The following is a 6000-nucleotide window of genomic DNA, read 5'->3' on the forward strand; positions in this document are numbered from 1 at the left end:
CCATGGGAGCAAATTCTTTGCCATATTTCCATCAATGTGCCATCATAGTTCAGGAAGTATTACTCATTTAATTTTCCCACTCTCTCTCCAAGTTGGATGTAGCAAGGACAGATACAGGATGAATTCTTCCATCCTTTTTTCACCAGGATTTTCAGCATATTCGTGGTTGGAAATACTTGGCAGCATCCTCCTTCCAACTTTTTGTTCTGTCCCACATAAAATAAAATGGAATCACTTGAACTGTATTAATGAATTTGGGATCAGATCCAGAGATTGCTAGGGCATCTTTTCATTAGCTCTGGAAAAAATTATCTTCTAATTATAGACTGGCACTAAATATTAATATACAAAACGTGTCATATGGGACCCGGTTGAAAAAAGTGTCAACCTAATGCCAACACATGGAAGATGCACATGCAGCAGTGCTTAAGTGCAATTACCATGGCTGTTGCAGACAAAATATAACAGCTGTGCACACATTACTGTAATGACAAATATGCAGGCGCACCTCTAAGGGACAGAGAAAAGCCCCAAATGCAGCTTGGGAGTCTCTTCCAGCATACATGCTCTATTAGAGAAGATTAAAATTACCCAATGCTTTGGGGTGTGCTGCTGCCTCTTATAAAATAGCAGGTTCCTCTTTTTAGCTAAGAATGTGATTTACTTAATATTTGAAACACTTTTAAAAAAAAGGGAGGAGGAGGGCAGGCCTCGAAGCATAGAAGCACTGCAAGGCTGAACTACTTTGGTGCACGCTGTCATCTAAAATATGTTTAGGGTGGCTCACATTAGCATTTCACACCCGGACACTGCCCATCCCTCATTACTGTGGCTAATGACTCCTTTGCTTAGAGGCCAAAACCGTTCTGTGTGTGGCCCTGACAGGAGGCAGCTTTGGTCTGCAAAATAAAATCACAATATGGTTATTTTCCACTTAATGCTGGAATTACTGGCTGAACGGTCAAGCACACTGCCACTCAAGAACGAACAAGACCTAGGTTGCTGCTTTGTAGTTTTTATACTTCTAGCTTGCTAAACATACAGGAGAAAATCCTACCTTCACCAGCATGCATACAACCCACGCTGTCTTCAGTACATGTAGCGGGAGGCAAAGATTGGATCGTAATACTTTCCGCTTAGAGAAGGAATTCTTACTGTGGGATGTACATCAAATGCAGACCTCCTCTCTTCCTTAATTTCTTTGTTCCACGTAATCTCAACTCCTCCTGGGCCAAACGGAGGACACAGTGTGAGTGGCGGCCCAGAACGAGGGATACCAAAGCGTGACTCACTAAGGAGACATAAATGTTGTGGGATTCCTTCCTTTGCGTAAATCATACTCTCTCTTTCATCTGAATGTCATGGCTTCGTTTCTGGCTCACATAATTATGAGCAGAAGTAATCAGGAGGCAATGTTGGGTACAATGCGTACAAACTATTTTTTTTTTTTAAGGGGGGCTCTTGATGGGTATGTCACCACCTGCCTTCCTTTCCAGCTACCAAGAGAGCTCAGAGTAGTGCGTGTGAAAATTTAGGGTTACTTGAGGTAGTCTGGACTGGTCTGTGCATATGAGGGAAAGATGCAAATATGCTGCTTGCCCCAGCACGGTCTGCTTGTGGGAAACGCGAACCCCCATGCAAAGTCCTTTCCTCATAAAGGAGGCAGCCAGAAAATAGCTCCTGATCCCCATTACAAGGTCCCTTTGGCTCCCTCTACTCAGTCCTCCCTGCGCTTCCCTCCTCCCTCTGCTCCCAGGCCAGTATGTGACCATTCAACCCCTCTTGCCCGTGCAAGGCTGCTCATAATGGAATAAATTAAGCTATGTTTAAAAAAAAAAAAAAAAACTGTTTTTAGACATAGGTTTTACAAGGCACTGACTAACCGTGGCCTCTTCCGTTAATACCACGCACATGTGTCATCGTGGTTTTCTCGTGTAGTCAGGGAAAGCTCTTATCCAATTATTTCTTCAGTGACCTATGAAAGGATCTTTGTTGTTTCACCCGTGAAGCTTAAACACTAAAGGTTTGCACCTATTCTGATACGGTGTGAAAGATAGCAAATCCTCTTAAGTGAAAAGTGTCTTGATTCTATTTCATGCAACCTTAAAACTAGAAGCTTACAGCTTTATGAAGAATTTGCATGACTGATATTTTCTTAATTTTGATGATTATGTTTTCCGTTGTCTTTTAAAAAATGCATGTGTTTGGATTGAAAAAGAAATGGTACGCATTGACATTAGTAAAATTCCTAGGAAATGTGTTTTAATTATTGAGAAACTAAAGTGTTCAAAATAGTGCACTTCCTCTAAATCATGATGATGCCCATTACACATAGATACTTAATCTAAAGGGTTCTGAATTGGAGTTTGTTTAGATTCTTAACATATTTTCTGTGGCCTCTTGTGTCTTAAGGTCAGAGACCTCAGCAGGAAGTCAATGGAAATTGTCACTTTAATCATTTTAGTTCTAAAGAGTCATCAAAGTTATGCGAAGTGACCTAAATTTTCAGATCCTGCTGAGGGAGTGGGGTTCTGTGCTAACCTACCAGGGTTGACCTGGATATATCAGCTGATAATGACATACTGTAGCAAACCAACTGAAGCAAGTGTCAATTATATAAATAGGGCTACTGAAAGACAAAAGCCCTAATTCAGTAAATGGTAGTATTTGAAATTTATAGATTGCTATAGATATGCATGACACTTCACAGCAGACTGCGCACCCACTCAGCACAGGCAACAGATTTCCTTTGAGAGGTTTGTAAAATCCCTTTTTTTCCCCCCCTTATACCCTTGTGTCAGTAAAGGGTGGGTGAGTCGATTTTTTGTATCCATGCTAGTAAGATGTCAAGAGAATTTTACAAGACCGTTTTAAAACCAGTCAAGACTTCAGCATTGAGAAGAGATCTTTATTAGCAGAGGTGGGAATATCGGACACCAGGTTCCTATTTTTCTCTTGTTTTCTTGCTCATTTTCCCATCAGGGATATGTTTCACAGCCATTTAAAATGCTAGAGCTGAGCTTCCAGCAACAAGTCCACTAATAACTCCTATTTCCAGGGAGTTCTAAAATTGGGCTAAAGATACCCTGAAGGCTCCAATTTCTTTGCTGTTAGTGTGCCATCCAGAAGAGAACAATCCCTTTAAAAAAAAAAAAAAAAAGACTTTCAGTTTGTTTCTGTTGTTTCTGCTGAAGTGAACACATGCCAAATGCTGTGTTTGTCCAGTTTTAGGAAATCTTTCCCCATTGCCTATGGAAATAACTGCAGTTTTTGCAAATGCATCCAGAAATGCTGCTGAAATGCTTGCTGTCTTCCTCTCCTCTTCACCATACTCCGAGCTGGGCAGCAACTGAGGAGAAGGTCTGATTTCTGAATTAAGGATCACAGCCAGCCTTGCAGCCGCAGCCACAAACTGCTGCTCGGAAGGTTCAGTTTGGCCATTTGGAAAAACTTTTCCACTTGCAGAGTTATGCCCCGTGGGAAGAGGGTGCTGTGGGGCTGCGCGATCTCCAGGCTCGGCCAGCTGGAGCCTGGGCCGGGCAGCCCTGCTCCCTCCCGCAGGTGGTGGGACAGGCAGCCTCCGCGCCTCCCGTGTCCCGGCCTTCCTGCGCCGCTGAGGAGCCCTGAGAAAGTGCGTCGTAAAGCTGCTCTTCAGGTTTTATGCTGCCCAGCTGTTCCCGCACCAGTCCTCCTTTGCAGAAATTTGCTTTACAAAGAGCAGACCGGTTCCTTAAAGCGACTCAAGTTGCTGACAAAAATCCCCTGAAGCTGCTGACAAAACCCCAGAGATGCAGTCTATCAGCAAGGCCAGGCCCTGAGTTGTGCCAGCAACTCTTCCCTTTTATTGCAGGCCCTGAGAAACCAAAAGAGGGAAGAAAGAAACTAGAATGAAGAAACAAACTAGTTATAGCCTGATCTGAAACATTTTTTTGCTGGACGTTCTCCAATATTTCATCAACTAAAACCTTGATTAACAGCACAGTGAAAAACAAACAGGGCAGTTACCAGAGCTCTCGGTAGTGGGAGAAGTCAACAATAAGGATGTTTAGTGGGTAAGATTACAGTTTAGCTACCAGCTAAAATATCTGCCGGTAGGATCAGTTCCCCCAGCATCACCCAGCAGCTGTGTAGGTTGGTTTGTATGCAGTTCCTTGGTCAAACGTGAAGTCTACACTGTAATCTCGATGGTGTAGCAAAAGTGTCCTCAATTAAAGGCCTGGTTCAGATTGTCATAGCAGGGGCAACGCTGCCGGGAAGGAAGGCTGTAACTTCACATGGTGTCACAGTGCAGGCCCTGGTTCAGTATAAATTTAGGCTTTGTTTGATTTCTAACTGTCTGCGCTAGAATTAGAGCCAGTCATTTCATGGCACTTGCAATTCCATCACCCTGCAAGCTGCTGCTCGGATGTAATATTTGATATGTTGATCAGCTTTTTGGCAACTGATGCTTCTTAATCATAAGTGTTCCTGGGCAGAGTTAGCACTAGTATTTCCTCACTTTTTCACTTCGTTAGGGATCTGCAAAACTGTGTCAATCTTACGGAGAAGGCTTGTGTTCTTGTACAGCTAGGAAAAGTGAAAAACTGTTGCAATATGCTTACGGCCAACCTGAATTTAGAACAGAATGACTTGCAAAAGGCTGAATCAGATGCATCATCTCCAATTCAGAGACCGGCGAACCCAAACTCATGAAAGGAGAAGGTAGAGGAGAAAGTTAGAGCCTGACGCACACACGGGTTAAATGACTCGGCCAGTGCACCAGAGCAAATCACTGGTGACCCAAAATTACAACGTGGGAGTTCCCGACTCCTAGGCCCGTGCTCATTCCACTAGACCACACTGCCTCCTGAGAAAATATCTTTTAATGGTATCTGGCCAGCTGTGTAAACATGTCAAGAGGCAACCATGTAACACTGAGCTGCTCCCATTATGCAAGTTACTTCTCATTAGTTATAGCCTATTTTGTTTGTAAGTATAAATCCTAACTGCCCCCAAAATTGTATTTTTGAAAAAAGTAGAGAAACGAGGAAAAATAATTCCAGATAATTTTGGTGCTTAGGTCTAGCGATGACACAATCAAGTTCATTTCTCTTTGACAATGAGCCTCTTCCCTGCTCCCAGACCCAACTTTCCAACCTGTCCTCTTATTTATGAGCTACTTTCAGGGATGGATGGTCTGAAACCAATATGACGCATGTGGAAGGCTTATGTACAGGGAAGTTGTGCCCCCTAAATGAATTTGGTTTTTGAGGCTCTGACATGTTCACTACTGGTTTTAAGCCCCTGTTCAGGTGACTTCATTAGCTGTGACCGTGGAAAGCCAGTAATAAACTGATCCGATCGGTTCCGTTTCAAGAAAAAGCCAAGGAGGGTTTTGCTGGTTTGTTCTTTTCTCTCCTTTTAAGCAGCCTCTCTTCTCACTTTATGAGGTTTCCTCAGCAGTCAAGCAACAATCTCCCCTGTGCTTGGAAATGTATTGCTGTAAGAATCAAAGCTATCAGATAGTGATCCCTTAAACTCCGCTCTCAAATAATAATCAGGTCTGAGCGCCCCTAGTGTTCAGTATTAGATTTTCGTGTTTTCTCTGCATTATAGGAAGACAAAACTTTGCCTGCAGTATGACACGTCCAACCAACCCACAAGAGATCTTCATTCATTTTTTAAAATCTCCCTTTTCTGCCTGAACATTGCAAGGTACAGAAGAACATGTGATGTGTTATATTTAACACCAGTGTGACCCGTCCCTTCGAGTGAGATTGTAGCAACGACCAATACAACGAATGTTTGCTGTTTTCTGGCTGTGTTACAAAAACATTAAAAGGATAGGTCAGCATTCACTACCCCTTGAAGAGGATCAAAAGTAGCGTTCTTGGATTTTAGTAAGTAAAAACAAGTTTAGAGCCATTTCCCATTGCATCGTTCTGTTTATGCTTTCCTGACATCTTCTCTTGCTTCATCTCCCTACTCTGGCCCAATATTCTTGTTCTGGGCAGGTTGTAC

The sequence above is a fragment of the Struthio camelus genome, chromosome 12, assembly GCF_040807025.1.
Source record: "Struthio camelus isolate bStrCam1 chromosome 12, bStrCam1.hap1, whole genome shotgun sequence".
Classification (NCBI taxonomy): domain Eukaryota; kingdom Metazoa; phylum Chordata; class Aves; order Struthioniformes; family Struthionidae; genus Struthio; species Struthio camelus.